Genomic DNA, 21,579 nt, shown 5'->3' on the forward strand with positions numbered 1-21,579 from the left:
GAAATCACTTAAAAACGAATTTATGTCACTAAAACATGTCTTCACACACAACCTTTTCGCTCATGATAATTCAGAAACTATTTTTAAGAACCACAACATAGGACACCTCAAATATTTAATTAAATTGTTTATAATGAAGATAACGAACCAGAGCAGAGATTAAAAAACTTCCAGGACACGAACCAAAAATAGAAAAATCTAAAAACATGAATATAACAGAAATACAACAAAATGAAGTAATTTATTATGTGTTGAACCCCTGCCAGCATGGAACATGGGAGAAGAGACCAATAGAAAAAGTAGTTGATCTGCTCGACTAAAGGCGGTGCTCCAGTATGGTCACAGTCAAATGATTGAAACAAGTAAAAGAGTATATCTTATGAAGCTGGTCATAAAATTCCTTTGGGAATTCCCTAGAAAGATGAAAGAAATAATATTGAGAAAAAGTAACGTCAACAACAGCAACAAAATTATAAGAATACAAACATTCACACACATTCTTGGCTTTGGTATCAAAGAACAGGGTAGACATAGCAGGTCAGTGTGGTACTCAAAGTAGTCACAGTATATGTATGGGTGTCATTATTCAGTTTCATTTCAAGATTTCTTGCCAACAGAGAAAGAACCAGGCTCTAACCTAGAACCAAGGCTCCTTCATTGGAATTTCAACAACAGGGTATTTTTGTATGTATGTATGTATGTATGTATGTATGTATGTATGTGCAGATTTGTATGGGTTATCCTTTCGAGGGATCTTATACGGTATTCTAGCTACAACATCTTGTCTCATCGGCAGATAATACCGTGCTGACATTTTCGGACAACTGATTATGATGTGGGTGATATCTTCATTGTTCATTCCACAAAGTCTGCATCGGTTGTCACATTTTTTACTACTTTTCCTGTGTCTCTGTCCCTTTTGTGCATCAGGTACTTAGTTGATATTTCCTGTTCCTGGATTGTAGACGCATACCCTTCAAAGTGGGAGGTAGTAATCTGGCTATTAGTCCATGATAAACTGCTTTGATAATCGATGTTACTATCATCTAGTAACATGTCCATGCATAGTCTTCTGCTCATATAGGCTCATCCTTTCATCTGATGATATGTTGCGGGAGAGTTGTGCGATTTCTTTGGGCATGTATTCTAGATTATAAGACAAGGAATGTTGCTCATGGAGCTGCCTTCCAAGACTTATGATGTTATCAGCCTCATGTCTGCAAACTTGGTCAAGAGATGCACTTCAACACTTGGTGGTTAAAAGATGTTACCAAAGGGATATGATGCGACATTCAAAGGCATTTTGGATCAATGTTAAGCCTCTTCCGCCTTGTTTTAGTTTTAGGTAGAGGCGGTATACGTCACTGTTGATGTGGAAATTACGTGTGCTGGTTAATATCTTTTGGGGGTTCTCACATCAAGGGCTCGGATCTCATCAAGCAGCCCAAATATTGATATGAGTACTGGCTTTGCAAACACATTGTAGGCTACAGTCTTATTGAATGCAGAGTTCTGAGGTCCAAATCTTCTTTATTCGGCTGTAATATTCTTTAGTGACACGTGTTTTATTACAGGTTCCATTGTAAGATATATTTTCATCTATCCCTAGATGCCTGTAACATTCCTTGTCAGATATAGGGGAAAAAGTCAAATCATTGATGGAGATGTTACTAGTCTAGTTTATAGTTTCCCTACTTTTCACAACCATATAACATTTATCTTGACCAAACCCCAACCCCATATCTTTTGAGAATGTTGTAACTAGGTCAAGGCTCTTTTTCATCTCATGCATATTCTTTGCATAAAGTTTTAAGTCATCCACAAAGAAACAGTGTGTAATTTTGGTATTTCTTGTTTCTTTGTGAACCAGTGAGATATCCTTCAGACTTCCTTAACATGAATGACAAGGGGTTTGCAGAAAGAATAAACAACATCACAGAGAGGCTGTCCCTTTGGAATATGCCTTTGCGATACTCTATTCTATCCTATCAGTGATAATAAAGTCACTCTTTGTGCTTAATATCAAGATGGTGGCCCACGATGAAGGCAGGTCAGCTATGGCTTTGATTATTCTCACTGAAACTCTAGCAAGTTAAAGGGCTTCTAACGTCCATGAGTGGAGAACAGTCAAAGGCTTTCTTATAGTCTAGTCACATTGAAGTTAGGATCCTCCTATGCTCTCGCACCTCCGACATCACAATTTTGTTGATTAACAATTGCTCAGCACATCCCTAGACCCCCTTCTTCCCAGCTGTTTGTTCTGCTTTGATAATGTTATTAGTTTCACAATGGTCCCGGAGGAAAAGGTTTAACCAAGCTGTATATATCTTATACATTAAGTTCTGGCATGCAATTGGCCGGTAGTTTTTTGCCATGTGGATAGTTCTGCATTTTCGGATCAATTTTGTCTCTGCCAGAACTAACCAGTGTGGTATGCTACTGTTCCCATTGAGAGCTTGCTGGTACAGATTGATAAGATATGGTCGGTAGAATGTTAGCTTCTTGTACCAATATCCAACAACCAAGTCTTCCAGGTGCTTTTCCATCCTGGAGTTTCTGCATCGCATTTGCAAGAGTTTCACCATCAATGTTGTATGTCTTGGATGTATCATTTACAGATTTCTTTGCGTCACAGACCATCTTGGTTAAACTCCTTCTCTTCACTCCAGAGTTTCCTTCCAGAAGGAGTCTATGTCTTCTCGTGAAGAAGCTTCTCTGATGCCCACTGCTCCTCCTCTCATGTCTCTGTATACTGCTGCCTGGTTTCGCTTAAATCATTTGTTGATTGTTCTTCTCTCAGTTCTTCCCTTCTGATGTCAGAGTTTCTCACTGAGAAAGCTTTTAGCTCCTGCTTGAGGCTAATCAGTTTGCAAGTGAGTGTCCCCGTTTTACTGTCTCCAAACATCATTTCTATCTCCTTCATTACTTCCTGTTGGTGGGACGTATAGTCATTTGCTTGTTTGCCTGCAATTAGCATCATTACATGGCTGATGGTCTTCCCTAAACCAGTTATCCTTTTCTCTGTCTTCAAAACCCATGGTGGTACTTTCTTTGTTATTTCGGTTTTGCTCACTTTTTGAAATGTCATTCATGTACTGCTTTTGCAGTAGAAGCCAGAGCATAGAGACAGGCGTTAGTCTGCCAGAATGTGGGGGATTCCTCACACTGTTGTAAATACTCATCCCCAATTTCCTTAACAGCTTTTAAATCTGTATCTGGTGGGGTTTCTTTTCCTTATTTTGGTAGAGAATACTCTTTCCTCGAGAGAGTCCTTCAAAGCCAAAGTTTATTTTTCTTCAAAAATTTCAGTAAGGGCACATTTCACCAACATTTGATCTTTACTACTACTACTACTGCTACTACTACTACTACTACTACTATAATTGTTGCGGTTGTGCTTGCTATTTACCATAGTCGTAGTAGATGGACAGTGGTCAGTTACTTGAGTCCGGAATGTCGTTTGGCTGGCAAGCGCTATGGAATCTGTTGGAATGTTGCTAGCTGTGAAACCACGTGGTAGTCTTATATCATTCACGTTTTTGCTTTTCTTTAAAGAGTTGGGTAAAGGTTAATTTTCGATTTTTTAATAGTCATAGTTACTAACCTTCTTCCTATCTTCTCCAAATCTTGCTAACTGGCATAGTTGCTTCACAGTAAAATGATTTAATTCTCAATGCAAATTTTCCCAATCTGATTTCAATCGTTTCATACAGCCAACTGCGGGGTTTTGTTTCGCTTTTTTGTAGAAGTTAAATAGATCATTATTCAATTCATAACGCCAGGAAAAATGAGTTTTGTAGTTTCTTCTATAACTACAACTAGAAAGAAATTGTTGGTGGAGGTAAAGGTTATTTTTTGGGGCGGGGGGTTCTACAGAAGCCTGCTTTTTCGACTGTGGAGATTCCGATTCTGCAAGGAAAGAAAAAAAAATAATAATCAGCATTTCAAAATTTTTATATATATAGATGTGTGTGTGTGTGTGTGTGTGTGTATACACGGGTTGGACAAAATAATGGAAACACCTAGCATCATAGCATCATAATTTTGAAATATCTATAAAACTGTCAAAAACTTACTCATTTTTATGTTTTTTGATTTATTATTAGTGTTGCTTAATATGTTTTGCTAAAATTGCTGTTTCTCTTCAGATATCATCATCATCATCATCATCATCATCGTTTAACGTCCGCTTTCCATGCTAGCATGGGTTGGACGATTTGACTGAGGACTGGTGAAACCGGATGGCAACACCAGGCTCCAGTCTGATTTGGCAGAGTTTCTACAGCTGGATGCCCTTCCTAACGCCAACCACTCAGAGAGTGTAGTGGGTGCTTTTACGTGTCACCCGCACGAAAACGGCCACGCTCGAAATGGTGTCTTTTATGTGCCACCCGCACAAGCCAGTCCAGGGGCACTGGCAACGATCTCGCTCGAAAATCCTACAGGAGCCAGTCAGGCGGTACTGGCAACGGCCACGCTCAAAATGGTGCATCTCATGTGCCACCCGCACAAGAACCAGTCCAGGGGCACTGGCAACGATCTTACTTGGCTTGCCGGGTCTTCTCACGCACAGCCCATTTCCAAAGGTCTCGGTCCGTAGTCATCGCCTCGGTGAGGCCCAATGTACGAAGGTCTTGCCTCACCACCTCAGCCCAGGTCTTCCTGGGCCTACCTCTTCCACGGGTTCCCTCAACTGTTAGGGTGTGGCACTTTTTCACGCAGCTATCCTCCTCCATTCTCACCACATGTCCATACCAGCGCAATCGTCTCTCTTGCACGCCACAACTGATGCTTCTAATGTTCAGCTTTTCTCTCAAGATACTTACACTCTGACGGGTATTCACATTGACATTACACATCCAACGGAGCATACTGGCTTCATTCCTTGCGAGCTTACGTATGTCCTCAGCAGTTACAGCCCATGTTTCACTGCCATGTAGCATGGTTGTTCGTACGCATGCGTCATACAGTCTGCCTTTTACTCTGAGTGAGAGTCCCTTTGTCGCCAGCAGGGGTAAGAGCTCTCTAAACTTTGCCCAGGCTATTCTTATTCTAGCAGCTACACTTTCAGCGCACCCACCCCCACTACTAACTTGGTCGCCCAGATAGCGGAAGCTATCGACTACCTCTAGTTTTTCACCCTGGAATGAGATAGAAGTTGTTTCCTGTTTGTTTGCAGTCTTTATTGCACCTGAACATCTGCCACAAACAAAAACTAACTTGCTAGTTAACCTGCCTTTGATGTTGCTGCACCTCTTATGTGTCCATAGCTTGCACCGGGTACATCTTATAGAGTTACTACCTACTCCTTTTCTACATACTGAGCAGGGCCATCTACCTGAAGGGGTTTGTGTTTTATCTACCTTCCTACTTATTAGGATTTTGGTTTTAGCTAGGTTGACTCTAAGGCCCTTCAGTTCTAGACCTTGCTTCCACACCTGAAACTTCTCCTCTAGTTCTGATAGTGACTCCGCAATTAGGGCAAGGTCATCAGCATAGAGGAGCTCCCAGGGGCAACCTGTCTTGAACTCCTCTGTGATTGCCTGGAGGACTATGGTAAATAATAGGGGGCTGAGGACGGAACCTTGGTGGACCCCTACCTCTACCCGGAATTCATTGCTGTACTCATTTCCAACCCTCACCTTACTGGCCGCATCTCTGTACATGGCTCGCACAGCTCTCACTAGCCATTCTTCTATCCCAAGTTTCCTCATTGACCACCAGATAAGGGATCGGGGGACCCTGTCAAAGGCTTTCTCCATGTCAACGAAAGCCAGGTACAGAGGTTTATCCTTGGCTAGGTATTTCTCTTGCAACTGTCTCACTAGAAATAAGGCATCAGTAGTGCTTTTACCTGGCACGAACCCAAACTGCATCTCATCTAAATTGATTCGCTCCCTAATTAGTTGGGCTATGACCCTCTCTGTAACTTTCATAACCTGATCTAACAGCTTGATGCCTCTGTAATTATTTGTATCTAAAGCGTCCCCTTTACCTTTGTAGCAGTTGACTATGATGCTGCTACACCAGTCATAGGGTATGACTCCTTCGTGTATCACCTGGTTCGTAATACGGGTGACTAGGCTATAGCCAACACTGCCAGATATTTTGAGCATCTCTGCAGTGATTCCTGATGGGCCGGGGGCTTTCCCGGTCTTCATACTCTTAATTGCTTTATCTACCCTGGTACTATCAACTCGGATAGCTGGTCCCTCTATTGGGTCGACATAAGGCAGGCTCTCTTTCTCCCATTCATTCTCTTTATTAAGCAATCTATCGTAGTGGCATCTCCAGACCTCTTTCTTTGCATCCTCATTTAATGCAAGCGTACCATCATCCATGCGAACACATTTCTCTCCTACAACATCACTATTCTCTCTCCTACACTGTCTTGCAACCCGAAATACCTCGAGTCTTTGGTCCTCACGGCGCAGAACATTGGCAAATCTTTCCTTATCTGCTTCCCCTCTGGCTAAATAAACCTGTCGCCTAGCCTCCCTTCTGGCACATTGGTACAATTCCCTGCTACCACCGTTCTTCCAGTCCTTCCAAGCTTGTTTCTTTTGTCTAATAGCCCTGTCTACCTCCTTGTTCCACCACCACGTTACTCTGGGTTGGGAGGGGACCTTACACCACCCACAAATCTGGTCGGTGGCTTTCAACAGGTTGTCCCGCAGAAATCTCCAATTGTCTTCCACGTTAATTCATTAAAATGACCGATCTATTGGACTTTCAAAGAGGTCAAATTGTTGATGCTCCTATGGCAGGCGCTAGCGTAAAGAAAACAGCCATAATGTTTAGTGTATGAAGAAGTATTGTCTCGAAAGCAATGACAGCCTTTGAGAAAGATGGAAAAACCTCTTCGAGAAAGCAAAACTCCAGAAGAAAATCAAAACTTTCAGATAAGGACTATCAGACCCCTATGTGAATTGTTAGAAAGGATCACAAAAGTACAGCTCCCAAAATTACTGCAGAGCTAAATGACCACCTCGAGAACCCAGTTTCCACAAAAACTCTTCGCCGGAAGCTGCATAAAGCCAGATTTCACGGGAGGGCTGCAATAAGAAAACCATTACTTTCAAAAACAAACGTTGCAAATCATTTAGAGTGGAATTAAAACCTACAGAATTGGTCCCTAGAGCAGTGGAAGAATGTTATTTTCTCGGATGAGTCATCCTTTACCTTATTTCCGACCACCGCTGAGTATATGTGTGGAGACAGCCAAAGGAAGCATTTGACCCAGACTGCCTTCTTCTAACTGTTAAACATGAAATTGAACATCTTATCTGGCCACCACATTCTCCTGATCTCAATATTATTGAAAATTTATGGTGCATTTTAGAAAAATAAGGAGTCGATATCCTTGACCATCATCACTACTGGAGACTGTTTTAGCTGAAGAATGGGCAAAAATTTCTTTGGAACCAATTCAAACTTTGTACAAGTCCATACCTTGTAGAATTCAAGCTGTAATTACTGCCAAAGGTGGTCCTACCCCATATTAAAATAAATTTGTTTGAAATTTTAAGGTGTTTCCATTATTTTGCCCAAACCCTGTATATATACCCTTCAGGTAGATGGCCCTGCTCAGTATGTAGAAAAGGAGTAGGTAGTAACTCTATAAGATGTACCCGGTGCAAGCTATGGACACATAAGAGGTGCAGCAACATCAAAGGCAGGTTAACTAGCAAGTTAGTTTTTGTTTGTGGCAGATGTTCAGGTGCAATAAAGACTGTAAACAAACAGGAAACAACTTCTATCTCATTCCAGGGTGAAAAACTAGAGGTAGTCGATAGCTTCCGCTATCTGGGCGACCAAGTTAGTAGTGGGGGTGGGTGCGCTGAAAGTGTAGCTGCTAGAATAAGAATAGCCTGGGCAAAGTTTAGAGAGCTCTTACCCCTGCTGGCGACAAAGGGACTCTCACTCAGAGTAAAAGGCAGACTGTATGACGCATGCGTACGAACAACCATGCTACATGGCAGTGAAACATGGGCTGTAACTGCTGAGGACATACGTAAGCTCGCAAGGAATGAAGCCAGTATGCTCCGTTGGATGTGTAATGTCAATGTGAATACCCGTCAGAGTGTAAGTATCTTGAGAGAAAAGCTGAACATTAGAAGCATCAGTTGTGGCGTGCAAGAGAGACGATTGCGCTGGTATGGACATGTGGTGAGAATGGAGGAGGATAGCTGCGTGAAAAAGTGCCACACCCTAACAGTTGAGGGAACCCGTGGAAGAGGTAGGCCCAGGAAGACCTGGGCTGAGGTGGTGAGGCAAGACCTTCGTACATTGGGCCTCACCGAGGCGATGACTACGGACCGAGACCTTTGGAAATGTGCTGTGCGTGAGAAGACCCGGCAAGCCAAGTAAGATCGTTGCCAGTGCCCCTGGACTGGTTCTTGTGCGGGTGGCACATGAGATGCACCATTTTGAGCGTGGCCGTTGCCAGTACCGCCTGACTGGCTCCTGTAGGATTTTCGAGCGAGATCGTTGCCAGTGCCCCTGGACTGGCTTGTGCGGGTGGCACATAAAAGACACCATTTCGAGCGTGGCCGTTTTCGTGCGGGTGACACGCAAAAGCACCCACTACACTCTCTGAGTGGTTGGCGTTAGGAAGGGCATCCAGCTGTAGAAACTCTGCCAAATCAGACTGGAGCCTGGTGTTGCCATCCGGTTTCACCAGTCCTCAGTCAAATCGTCCAACCCATGCTAGCATGGAAAGCGGACGTTAAACGATGATGATGATATATATATATATATATATATAGTATAAGTAAGGACCCGAACCCTTCAAAGGGATGTTTAGCATCCAAGTTCTTGAATTTTTTAAGTCCTCTCCACCTATCCCCCACCCTATTGCTTTCTGTGCATTTTTGTTTTCAGATTCGTTTCCTACGTGGGTGTGAAGTAGAAAGATATCCATTTCTCTCAAAGTTATGAAGGAAAAACCTCAGATCTTGTGAATTTTCTGAATTTTCTCTCCACCCCATCAAAAAAAATTTTCCTCACAAATTTCTTTATAATCATAATCTATATTGTTGGAAACATATTTATATAAAATTTCATTAAAAAGACCCCATTTTCTTAAAAGTTATGCAGGAAAAACATCGGATCTTGTGAACTTTTCGAAGGCTCCCCCCCCCCCGTTGCTTTCGTTTTCATATTCGTTTCCCACACCTATTTTTTTTTACACCTGTTGCATTATTTTTTTTTTTTTCAATTTTGTTTCTGGTTAATAATGTCAACATTAACCAAAAATAGTCTACTAAATGTAAAAAAACGTTTTTGTACACCCATTAGACTGTTTTTTTTTTTTTGTTGTTTTGGTGACAGGGCGCTAATCTAGATCCTGAAAGTTATGAGGGAAAAAATAGATCATGTGAACTTTCCAGCAGTCCTCTCCCCACCCCTTTGGAAAACATTTTCCTCATATATTCCTTTATAATTGTAATCTGTGCCATTTGAACGGTATTTCTATAAAATTTCATTAATATATACCCAATGTCCTGAAAGTTGTGAGGGGAAAATCAGATCTTGGGAATTTTTGTTTATAGTTATGTAATTTTAGCTGATCTTGTTGAGTAAATTCAACTTTTATGGGCAGGTAAATTTAATTAACAGGTGTAAAAGCAACAACATTATGGATAAACACTAAAATTGAAATTCTTAATGCATCTTACCTGTTTGATTTGTTACTAAAATTATCTCAGATGGCAACCAACAAAATGTTTACCACTTTTCAAGATGAAGTATGTTAATTTGAATTAATTAAAATACAGGTATAATTGATACAAGATTTTATTCTTTTGCTAAATATTTCATACCTCACTGCGGAATAATTTTTTGGGGAGCATTCAATGTATCTGACCTCCAAACTTGCCGCATGCTACTTTTTTCCAGAAAAGAAGGTGGGAGGAGTGGTAGAGACCTTGAAGTTTCCTACCAAGAGAGTTTTGTTTCACAGGCCTTTTTTTTTTCTTTTCCAGATTATTTTGTATGCTTTCAAAGAATGTGACATCAAAATCTTGCATAAATGGCTCATTTTTTCCAGAAAAGATCTGGCTGCTATTTCTAGCATACCCTACTACCACATGACAGCTAAATATTTACCGAAATATTTACCAACTTTTTTCCTTCCCTTTATTTTTTCCACCTTAGTTGACTTTGCTTTTCTCCCAGTTCTCTGCTTTCTAGAAGAAAAGTTCCCACATTATCACAAAGCTATAAGAATTCACTAACATGATTTGTTTATTTTTTAAAAATATTTTGTAGAGGAATTAGATACAATGGAATTTGGCTGGTTTAAACACTAAGGAGTTAAAAAGTGCCAAAACTATAAAATCAGCCTTTTTGGTCCTTTTAAGGGCTTTAAAAACACAAAAAGTATATATATGTTTTTCTCTTTTTTTGCTTTAGAGTTAAAAAAATGCTGATTTATATAGTTCTAAATTTCAAAAGGACTAAAAATGGCTGATTTCATAGTTTTGGCCCTTTTTTAGGTTTTTAAAGGGTTTTAGAGCCAGAAAAGGGTAAAAAAAACTCATTTGAAACACAATATTAGTATCAAACTAAAAAAACTTTATTGATAAAGTGGCCATAAAAATTTTTTTTTTTAAATGAAAAACACGATATATGCGTAATTTAATTTTTCCTCTTTTTGTCCTAAATTTTATTGATGAGATTCACGTCCTTCGTGAAAATTAACATACTAAAATTTTTATCAGACAAAGATGATCTCTTGACACTCAAGATGTCTTTGCCCATGAAAAATAAACATTCAACTGCAGCACTGGAAGGGATGGATGTGTTGAACTTGACAAACAAGTCCACCAACACTTGCTCACTGAATGACGCGTACAATATTAAATATGCTAAGACAATCAGAAAACAATAGACACTTGTAAACGTCTACTGGTTTTTTGAAATTTTAGGGTTCATGGACTTGAGTTAATGGAAGCTAACTATAACGGAAGTTAATTCAACAAATAATAATTTTCAAAGTTAACTTAAAAGTTAAAACGTTTACAAAAATATTAACTTCATTAATTAACGATTAATGGATTTACACCCAGCTCTGTATGTATGTATATATATATATATATATGAGAGAGAGAGAGAGAGGCTTGAAACAAGAAATGTCTCAATTCTAAGCAACAAGTTGATTTCAACATATTTTTGCAAGACTGATCTCTGAGTTAATCAGTTTTTTAGGATAGAAGAACTTTTTCATATCTTCTATAACTGGTATTTTAACGTACATTCTAAGAAAAAAAAATTTACAATTATTTTAATCCATCATCATCATTATCATCATCATCATTGTCGTCGTTTCACGTCCACTTTCCATGCTGGCATGGGTTGGACAGTTTCACTGAGGGCTGGCTATCCAGAAGGCTACACCAGGGTCCAGTCTGATCTGGCAAAGTTTCTACAGCTGGATGCCCTTCCTAATGCCAACCACTCCAAGAATGTGTATGCAGGTGCTTATGCCTCTTCAAGAGAGAGGGAATTATTTTAATTCATTAATGATAAATATAATATTGCATATAACTTCTTTTTATGTTTTGCAATTTTCAGAAAACTTTTGTGAATCTGTTTTCTACACATGAAAATTCAAATGATTATGAAAAACAATTTTGTGTAATTGAAGAGTGATTTAGCTGTTATTTTTAGTACATCTCACGACCTACTGATACCTTCTTTGTTTCTTTGTCACTAGCATGTATTAATATTTTTCAATATTTTTCTCCTCATAAACACATTTAGTGGAATGACGATGCACCCAAGGGTGGATTTGAGCCTAAAATTCAGACTATCCATATTTTAAACTCCGATTAAAAAACAAAATACAACAAAGAGTAGAAATGAAGGTAGCAGGTGATCATGGCTTTTATTTTTGGGAATTTTCAGAAAATTTTTGTGAATTTGTGTTCTATGCACTGGAATTCATATGCTTTTGGCAAAAAAAAAGGAAAAAAATTAAAAAGAATTTTTTAAAACCTCATAAATCCTAAAAATTTCCTACTTCTTTTCATTTTTTTTTTTTTAATCGGAGTTTAAAATACAGACATACAGAACATTTTGCTTAACTTCCAGCAATGGACCACTCTTGAACAATATCAATGCTTCATAGAAACAAAGAAACGAAGAAGGTATCAGGTGGCTGTGCGATGTGCTGAAAACAACAGCTAAATTGCCTAAATCACACACAAGAATTATATTTGCCTAATCTTTTGAATTCCCGTGTGTAGAAACCAAATTTACAAAAAATTTCTGAAAACTTCCAAAAATAAGAAAGTTACGAGGGGTTATATGGGGTGCTTAAATCAAAATTCTCCTCCTCCGACTAAGAAGAAATGCTAACGGTATTCATTTGAATATCTGTCTTGTGGTTGTATTCTATCACCACAGAATGAAGCGAAACCAATGTGTCTCATATGTATGGATGTGCTATCAAATGGTAGCATGAAGCCAGCTCAGCTCAAAATCCATTCAGAGACCAAGCTCAAAGACAAGTAAAACAATCCAGTAGAATATTTTAGAAAACTGTGCAATGAATTCCAAGCAAGAAAAATGGTGAATAAGTTATTTAGTAATCAATTGTGTCAAAATGATAATGGTTGACTGGAATCCTATGGAATTTCTAAAATGATAGCAATGATTGGGAAACCTCATAATATTGGTGAAACTGTAATTTTTCCAGTGGTATCTGTCATAATTTTATCTTTTATGAAACAAAATGCTAATGAAATTCCTTGTAAGATTCCTTTAATTAACTCATCAGTGTAGCGGTGCATTAATGAAATGGCTAAGGTGTAGAAAAGCAACTTGTAGCCAAACTGCAAGTAAAGAAATTTACTCTTCAGCCTGATGAAATCTATCCTGAGAGATAGTAAAGTTATAGTATTGATATACTTCAGTTTTTAGATTGTAATGGATCCAGAGAGGAAATGCTTTTTACCAGACATCTTAAAACAGATATTAAAGGCGAAACAATTTTCAAAGGCACTATAACTTATTTCAAGGAACATAATATTTCCCTGAGAAATATAAGAGTTGTGCTAATGACAGTGCTTCGCCCATGATTGGCAGATACAGAGGTGTTATTGCCTGTTTAATAAATGCTGTATTTTGTGTACACTGTGTACTAACACCTGCAACACCTTCTTGCAAAACAATTAAGTGCATATCTGCATGATGCCTTTAATATTGTAATATTATTTAAAAAACTACATCTTTCATTAATTCTGTAATCAAAATGGAGAATTTGAACACTTTGTAATTCAAACATTCATGATATGGTTATCAAAATGTAAATTGTCTGTGTTATTATTATTATTATTATTATTATTTTGTACTTTGGTATATTATTGTCTCATTCCAGGCTAAAAACAAATGGTAACAGCTAAATGCAATATATTTTATTTATCAGAAATATTTGATAAAATATATCTGATAAATATATATCTGAGTAACGGATAAAATATATCTGACAAAAAGCTTCGAGGAGAAAACTTTGATCTCCTATCCTCCAAATGAGCTATTATTGCTTTTCTGGGGAAAGTACAGCTCTAGAAAATAAATATTGTATGTTGTGTATTATTGCAATCTCATTGTTTGGAATCAGTTAACAGTAATCTGCATGATGGTGACCTTGTATTATTTACTGAACATTTGAAAAACTTGCCTAATGATATGCAAGCTCGGTTTAATGACCTGCTGAAGTTAAATATACTGTGTTGGGTGACATTTCATTTTGAAGTTAATGTTGCTCTATGTAGGTGTCTGTTTGCAGGAGAATCTCATTGAATTGCAGAGTGATGAAATATTTCAGGCAAGATTTTTAAAGATGGAGAACATAATGTATGGTAAAAAAAAATAACACTGCTACAAAGTATCCACTATTCTGGTGGGGGATGCTTTTCCCTTGTCTTACCTTGTTGGATCTGGTTTCAGCCATGTCACTAACTTACTGTGAAAAGCTCGTAAGCAAATCGACATTGTAGAAAAATGTGATCTTCCATTATCATTGACAACATAAGAGGAGAATATTTTAAAACTAGCAGAGCAGCACCAACCACCAGACTTGCATTAAAGAAATTAACACTAAAGTACTACCTTATATTAATAAATATATACCTGTATATTTATTTTACTTGTGAGCATTGATTTTCTGTAAAATTTAGTTGTTAAGAAATTGGTTATAGGTACACAAGATATTTTAACGATTTTTGTACAAGTCCTAATAATATTCAATTATAAAAATACAATATGATTTTTTTGAATATCGAATGGGTATGGTGGGTGTGTGTAGGGCGGGTCCACAGGAGTAAAATAGGAATGAAAAGGGTTCACAGGTAAAAAAAAAAGTTTGAGAACACCTGGTTTACGTAGCTGTTGTTGAAGTTGAAAGTTTGAAATATAGGTGACAGGTACTATTTTCAAGAAATTTTCCCTCCAATTTGACCCAATTGTAATTGAGGTAACTAATAAAATATCTGGATAATTTTTGGGTGAAGAAGCTATAAGGAATATTTTGTTGAGTTTTTAGATTTAGTTCCGTTTGATTGTGTTGTGTCTGGGGAGAGTCTTTCTGTTGCATTAATTTCATATTATGTGCTATTTTTCCATAACCCTCTTTTGTGTGACCAAGATATTTAAGATTTTGTTGCATTTCTGATCTTTCTTATGTCTAAGGATGGATGTTTATGTGTATGACTGTTTTTGTAAATTTAATTCTAGAGAAATGGAAAGACATATTTACCTTGTCTCGTCTTACCCATTTTGCCCCGCCTATATTTGTCCTTTATGTGCTCAAAGAGAACAGTTGATAACTTTCTGAAATAGTGTTCTGAATATATTATAGGTTTTACTGCATTTAGAAAAGGTCTTTACTCTGCTGATATAGTTTTGGTAAGGTAGTGAACATTTGTAAAAAACATATTCTTTTCCCAAAGTGAAAACTGCAGTAAATATTACTCGTTGTGCCCCACCTACTCTTACTGGAAACTGGCAAAGCAGACTTTTGCAAATAGCTGTTTGAATTTTCCTGTTTTTCTCAGAGTATGCCCATTTCTTTCTTTCTTTTCTTTTTTTCTCACACATTACAAAACTATGAAGGGAAGCCATTTTAAAAAAAGAATTTTTAAAATCCATGTCTTTTAAATGTTGGTATCTCTACCCAACTCTCTCTCTCTCTCTCTCCCTCTCTCTCACACACATTCATCATGTCTTTGGAACAACAACCACAACCACAAAAATGATTTTTTTTCTTTTTCATAATTTTCTGTTATTTTATCTTCTTCTACATTCTGAAACATATGTAATGCACATTAAAAGAGATAAAATCTTACCCCACTCTTCCCTACCGCAATTTTTTTTCTTAAATTGTGAGTTCTTCAATTTTTTTTTTTAATTTGTGAGTTACAATTTTTATTGCCTTCACAGTGTTTACCGTTTTACAAAATCAAAGTAGAAAACTGGACAAAACAGAGAACACAATTGGAAAAAGAAAAAAAAGAAAGAAAGAAGAGAAAAAGGAACCCCCCACCCCACCCCAAAAAACCCAATTCACCACCTTGGGTTGAAAAGTTGGGGGTGCTGGGAAACCTTTCTAATGGTTATTGAGACATGCCAGCATGCTTGCAGTGTTGCCATGGGTGACGGTGAGGCTGATACGCTGGAACAGCCAAGCGCCCTCACCAGCCTCACTAGTTACCTCTGTAAGGCAAGTTGCCAGTGAAGACAGGAATCTCACAGTTAGTGGTCTCATTAAATGTCTCAAATGCTACAGGATGGAAAGTGTAATTGCTTGAGAGATCGTAGTATTTCTGGATTTTGCTCCACTCGGCCACAGAAGCTGTGGATCTCACCCTGACCGCAGCATGCAGGATGTGAGAAGAAGCAAAAGAGTCGCTAATTGTGACATCCCAGACAAGGCATCTGCCTCGCAACCAAGGGCATAGAATGAGGCCGTCAGGTCTCTTCCCATCACATCTGGTTCCAAGATGGAGGGGATGTTTGCCCAGACCAAACTGTGTGACACGCGAAATGACCAGCATTCAGGCAACATGAAAAACTGTTATCTATAAAGCGACATTTTTAGTCATTTATTTAAACTTTCTCTGCTACCTCATCAGATTCAATTATTTGAAAGAGATGGGTTTTGAGATTTAAATTTGGTAATTTTCTAAGATTTTAATTCATGGGATCTATTTTAAAACGGGGGTCACATTTTTCATTAATGTTTTACGTAGTGTTTTTGGTACTGAAAGACTTTCAAACTTCGTATACTTATCTATTTTGTGTTATAGAACAGAAAAATATTTTTGTATTCGAATTTATTTCATGTAAAAAATTGTCTTATTTCGATAATTTCAACCAATCACTGACAAGTATTCAGTTGTTTATATTTACTCCTTTGGCTGATTAAGCGGTGTAAAGCGTATTTAATCTCCATACCTTCGTTTTATTTGCTTTTTTCATTTTTAATTTGCTTTAACCCTAACCCTAACCCTAGGGTTAGGGTTAATTGTTTTAGAATCGTTTGTTTATGTAGTCGGCACTTAATGTATATCGGCTGAATGGACGTCAGTGATTGGTTGAAATTACAGAAATACGACAACTTTAACATGGATTAACTTATGGATTTCTTTTTTTTTAAAGAAGACTAAGAGAAAAAGATGTTTTATATGACACATTCTACCAGTGTTCCAAGTTTCAAAGTGTTTCGTTAATGAAAAATGTGGCCCCCGTTTTAAAAAAGATCCCTGAAAGGTGTTTGTAGAACATTTCATGAAAAAAGAGGAAAAAATATCAATTATTCCGAAAGTTATAAGAAAAGAAAGTCATGGGGCAAAGTAATGCGGTTATGATGTAATGAAAAGTATGGAAGCGATTTTGTAAAGTATTTGTAAAGCAATGGAGAGACAGGATTAAAGAAATTCAATTAGGAAGATGTAAAACGAAAACTTACCTCGTAACAACCCTGAACAAAACTGAAACTTAAATCTTTATTTGATGGTTTTTAAGCTGTTCATTGGTTTAACAATAATCTTGTATGACATCAGTGTTTTTCCGAGAAAAACACTTTCCTCCTCTGACCTCTTTTATACAATTTACTTTTTTTGATTGTTACAACTTTGTGATAAAAGTTTATTATTATTATTTAAAACAGACGAAACTGAAAGAAAATATGTATATATATCTATATAAAGGAAGTAGCTGATAAAGAGAGAAAAAAATAGCTTTAAGAGGAAATACACGGTGAATGTAGGTCAGAGAAAATTTCACTTTCATTTTTGTCAATCGCCTCGCTGAACCTTGGTTTTCCCCAGTGGTTGCCACAGTGTTTCCCCCACCCACAAACCTTCTGTGGGTACACACACAGTCTTACCTACTCAAATGTGTACCCTATCTCCAGATTTGTTTTCTCATAACATTCAGAGAAATGGATATTTTAAGAAATTTTCTCCAAATACGCTACAGATGAAGTAGTTTACGATTATGTGAGAATTTAATGTGAAAAAGAAAGTAGGGCGTGCTCACACCCACATACAATGAGATGCATAACGATATCTTTTTCAATTTCAAAGTTCATTTTGTAGATATCTGATATGTGTCATTACGTATCCTTTTACTTGTTTCAGTCATTTGACTGCGGCCATGCTGGAGCACCGTCCCGAAGGGTTTTTAAAGTTGATGAAATCAACACCAGAACTTATTCTTTGTAAGCCTAGTACTTATTCTATCATTTCTTTTTTGCCGAACCGCTAGCTTACGGGAACATAAACACACCAAGTAAAGGCAGGGGACGGACACACAAGCTAGTGACATGTAAAAACACCCATTACGCTCTTGGAGTGTTTAGGGTTAGGAAGTGCATCCAGCCATAGAAACCATACCAAATCAGACTGGGGTCTGGTACAGCCTTCCAGTTTGCCAGCCCTGGTCAAACCATCCAACTCATGCCAACGGACATTAAATTATGATAATATTGATGATGATGATGATGGTAAAAGACGTACCTTGCCTGTCTCCTCTTATGGCTCGTCCTCCTTGCATTAATATTTTTTCCATCGTCTTGGCTCAACAACCCTCACCGTTTGTTTTTACAGTCTTGTTCTCACTGTCCTGTTCTTGTTAACACTTTCACCCTCCGCAAACAATCGCAACTTTTATTTAATGTGCTTTGCGGGAAGAACTGTTTCAACGAAGTCGTGTATTGTCCTTGCCTTCGAAACGCGGAGTAGATGAAACAGGGACAACTGACGAAGGGGTATATTCTTTATGCTGCATGTCTCATTTCTCTGTTTGTTTTTTTTCTTTGTTCGAAAAAAGTTCGTTTTCTATGTTTTCGGTTCTCATTGTGTTTAACGTTTTTTTGATGTTCTGTACCCGTATATGCATGTGTATATACATATATGTATGTATATATGCATATATTTATATATATATATATATATATATGTAGTGAAACTAACACCTCGATCGCCATTGTATACAAAGAAGCCATTCTTCCCTTGCTGTTATAAATATATTCAAGATCGGCCGTAGTAGAAAACACATTTCCCTGTCATCACGTGACTGATTATTATTCGAAGTGGCAACTGCTTCATATCTTTCCCGCCAGAACGCAAACTGACCAACCGTGGCCCCTAATAAGGTCACGTGATAGAGTATTTTTCTGATGCCTTGGGAGCCTACCATCAACTATAAATAGCCCAGATTATACCCGGCAAATTCGTCGTAGAAGATTTCATCCATTTTTCTGAAAGTTATGAGGAAACAAAGTCAAGTGGTGCGAGCACACACTTGTTTAGGTATCCGCCCTCTGCATTTATACCAATTGCCTCCTCCTCCTCCTCCTCCTCATCATTTTAATGTCCATTTTTCCATGCTTGCATGGGTTGGGTGGAATTTGTTGAGGCAGATTTCCAATGGCCACATGCCCTTTCTATAACCAACTCTCACTTGTTTCTGAGTACAGCAAAATTCTTCTCCCCTCCTCCTCCCCATGGCCAGATAGGTTTTTGCAGCTAATATTGGGAATGAATGACACTGCATCTATGACAATGACACACGTTCAAGGCAAGGAGACACACACACAAACACATATACATCTAAATACATAACATATATCATCATCATGATGCTCATTCAACATCCATGTTCCATGCTGGCATGCATCGGACTGTTTGACAGGATCTGATGTGTCCAAGGACAGCATCATGCTACAATGTCTGCTTTGGCATGGCTTTCTACAGCTGGACGTCCTTCCTAATGCCAACCACTTTACACCATGGACTGGGTTCTTTCTTTTCCTTGCCACCTGTACTATTGAGAGGTCACCATGCAGCTTGCAAAATTACAGCTTTATTCTAAGGGATAAGGGTTTAGTGTAGAAGTGAGAGGAGTCGGAGCAGGGTCTTGTAGAAGATTTGCAGGGCTCCTCACATTTAGTAGGGAGAAGGGGAGAAGGAGTAGCAAAGAGATAGAAAGTGGCAATGATGGACCTTCAGTGCAGAAGGTGAGTAGGAGTGGGTGGATGGTTTGCAAGATCATATATGTGGGGCAGGAGATGAAGGTATGAGGGGTTAGACTGCAATTGTAAAAATTGGATTGAAGAGAGGACAAGAGAACAAAAGAGATGATATGGTCAGGTCAACTGAAGGAGCCCTGTATGAGGAGAGACAGCCATAGTGCATGGTGGAAGGTAATTTGGTTCTGGTGGGGGAAGAAATCACTGTAACATATGAGTGGAGAGCACAATATACATAGCGCTTCCAGAACTTGGTTTCTCTGAGGAGGAGGAGGAGGAGGAGGAGGAGGAGGAGGAAGAGGTTCTTTTTGGGGATCTCATATCCTGGTCCTTTGTCATCTTCTCCATAAGGCTTAGGCTCCTGAGGTCAGCCTTTATTACTTCATACCATATCTCCCTAGATGTCATTCTTCCAGAAGTTCCAACCACAGGGCACTTCTTTATACAGCTACTCTCATCCACATGCATCACATGTCCATCCCAGTGCAGTCTTCTGTCTTGCACACAACAACTGAATCTTCGAACGTCTGGCTTTTCACTCAGCACCTTCCTACTAGTTTCTTTCATGCACATCTCATGGAACCTACTTGCTTCATTTCTTTCCAATCTTCTCAAGTCCTCTGCACTCAAGGTCCATGCCTTATTGCCATGCAGCATTGAACTGCTGAACAGGCAGCATACAATCTGCCCCTCACTCGGACGAAAAAGACCTTTGTTGTCAAGATCAGTAGTGAACTTTCCTCAACTTGTCCTTATTCTGGCTACAATACTTCAGAGCAATCACCTCCCCTGCTACTTACATCTCTTAGGCAAGAAAAGCTATCAACTGGTTTTAGTAAGCCATCTGCGACATTTAAGAGAAACTCTTTCTATTCTGCTTCTACGTTCTGCTCCAGTGCATCTATTGCATATTAAGCTTACATTGAGTACAGCCTACGGAGTTTATACCTACTTCTTTTCTGCATTTCAAAGCAAGGCCATTTCCCTTCAGCTCCTCTCTTAGTAAATGTTATGTTTACATTAAGGCTTCTCAATTCTAGGTTTAGCTTCCATAGCTGGAATTTATTCTCCAATTCTCCGATAGATTCATCTATGAGAACTAGACTATCAGTGTACAGGAGTTCCCACAGCCAGTCTTAAACTCCTCTGAAATGGCTTATAGGACTACGGGGAAGAAGAGAAGACTGAAAAGCAAACCTTGATGATCTCCTACCTTCTCACTAGATTCCTCACTGATATCATTTCTAACGCTCACTTTACTTACTGTACAGACAGCTAAAAGGACCCAAACAATTGTCTCCCACCAAGAATTCAGAATGAAAGACTCCAGGAAGTAAAACCGTTATTGCTTAGAAGAAAGTACCAGTCTTCTCTAATAGAGAATGCAATAAAACACGCCAAAGCAATAGATGTTGAAGAATTATAAAAGACCAAAAGCAGTTCAGGGACACCCAAAATTCTATCTGAAATTTGAACACACAACACAAGAAACATAGAAACAAGAAACATGAGAACATACCATTATTCAGCCAAGACCCAAGAGTGAAAAAGGCACTTGAATCATACAAAATAATCAAATGCAAAAGACAACCAAAATTTCAAAAATAGAACTACATACCAATGCAAAAAGTAGCAACTGAATTTCAATGTTAACAAGTGAGACCACTTTAACTGCAGAATTTGCAGCAACCTTATTGAGGACAAAACATATAACTTGAAATTGAGACAAGTTTTTACTGTGAAAAATCACTTTACTTGTTCTTCACAAAAATTTAACAAATGCCATCAAATGCAATAATATAATGAAGATTATATTGGACAAACTAACTTCTTAAGAATATGATCCCAGAACTAGACAGATCCCACTCAGTAAATATTTGGACATATGTGCAATCAACAAATCTTCTAAATTTTTAGTCTTCGCACTCTATCAATCCAAAGACAATACCACAGACCAAACACAAATTAAATAAAGAAAATTGATTTATTAAAAAATATATATTATGGCTGAACAGGTTATACAGCACCAATAATATGCG

The 21,579-nt window shown here is 38.2% G+C and overlaps 1 protein-coding gene across 5 annotated transcripts in view; it reads right to left on the reverse strand.

The window, feature by feature from the left end:
• Positions 1-17,529, reverse strand: part of LOC106880778 (protein mono-ADP-ribosyltransferase PARP15) — a 61,303-nt gene extending 43,774 nt beyond the window's left edge. The window contains exons 1-2 of one of the 5 annotated variants that reach the window (XM_089339779.1): positions 16,976-17,529; positions 3,605-3,909 (exon numbers count right to left, since the gene is read on the reverse strand). The gene's annotated coding sequence lies outside the window, so the exon portion shown is untranslated. Of the gene's footprint in view, positions 1-486; positions 3,910-16,975 lie in introns of all 5 variants that reach the window. The other 4 variants (XM_089339818.1, XM_089339871.1, XM_089339919.1 and 1 more) reach the window with 4 other exon arrangements.
• Between the last annotated feature and the right edge of the window lie 4,050 nt (positions 17,530-21,579).

This window comes from Octopus bimaculoides, chromosome 1, assembly GCF_046866305.1.
Source record: "Octopus bimaculoides isolate indiv1 chromosome 1, ASM4686630v1, whole genome shotgun sequence".
Classification (NCBI taxonomy): Eukaryota; Metazoa; Mollusca; class Cephalopoda; order Octopoda; family Octopodidae; genus Octopus; species Octopus bimaculoides.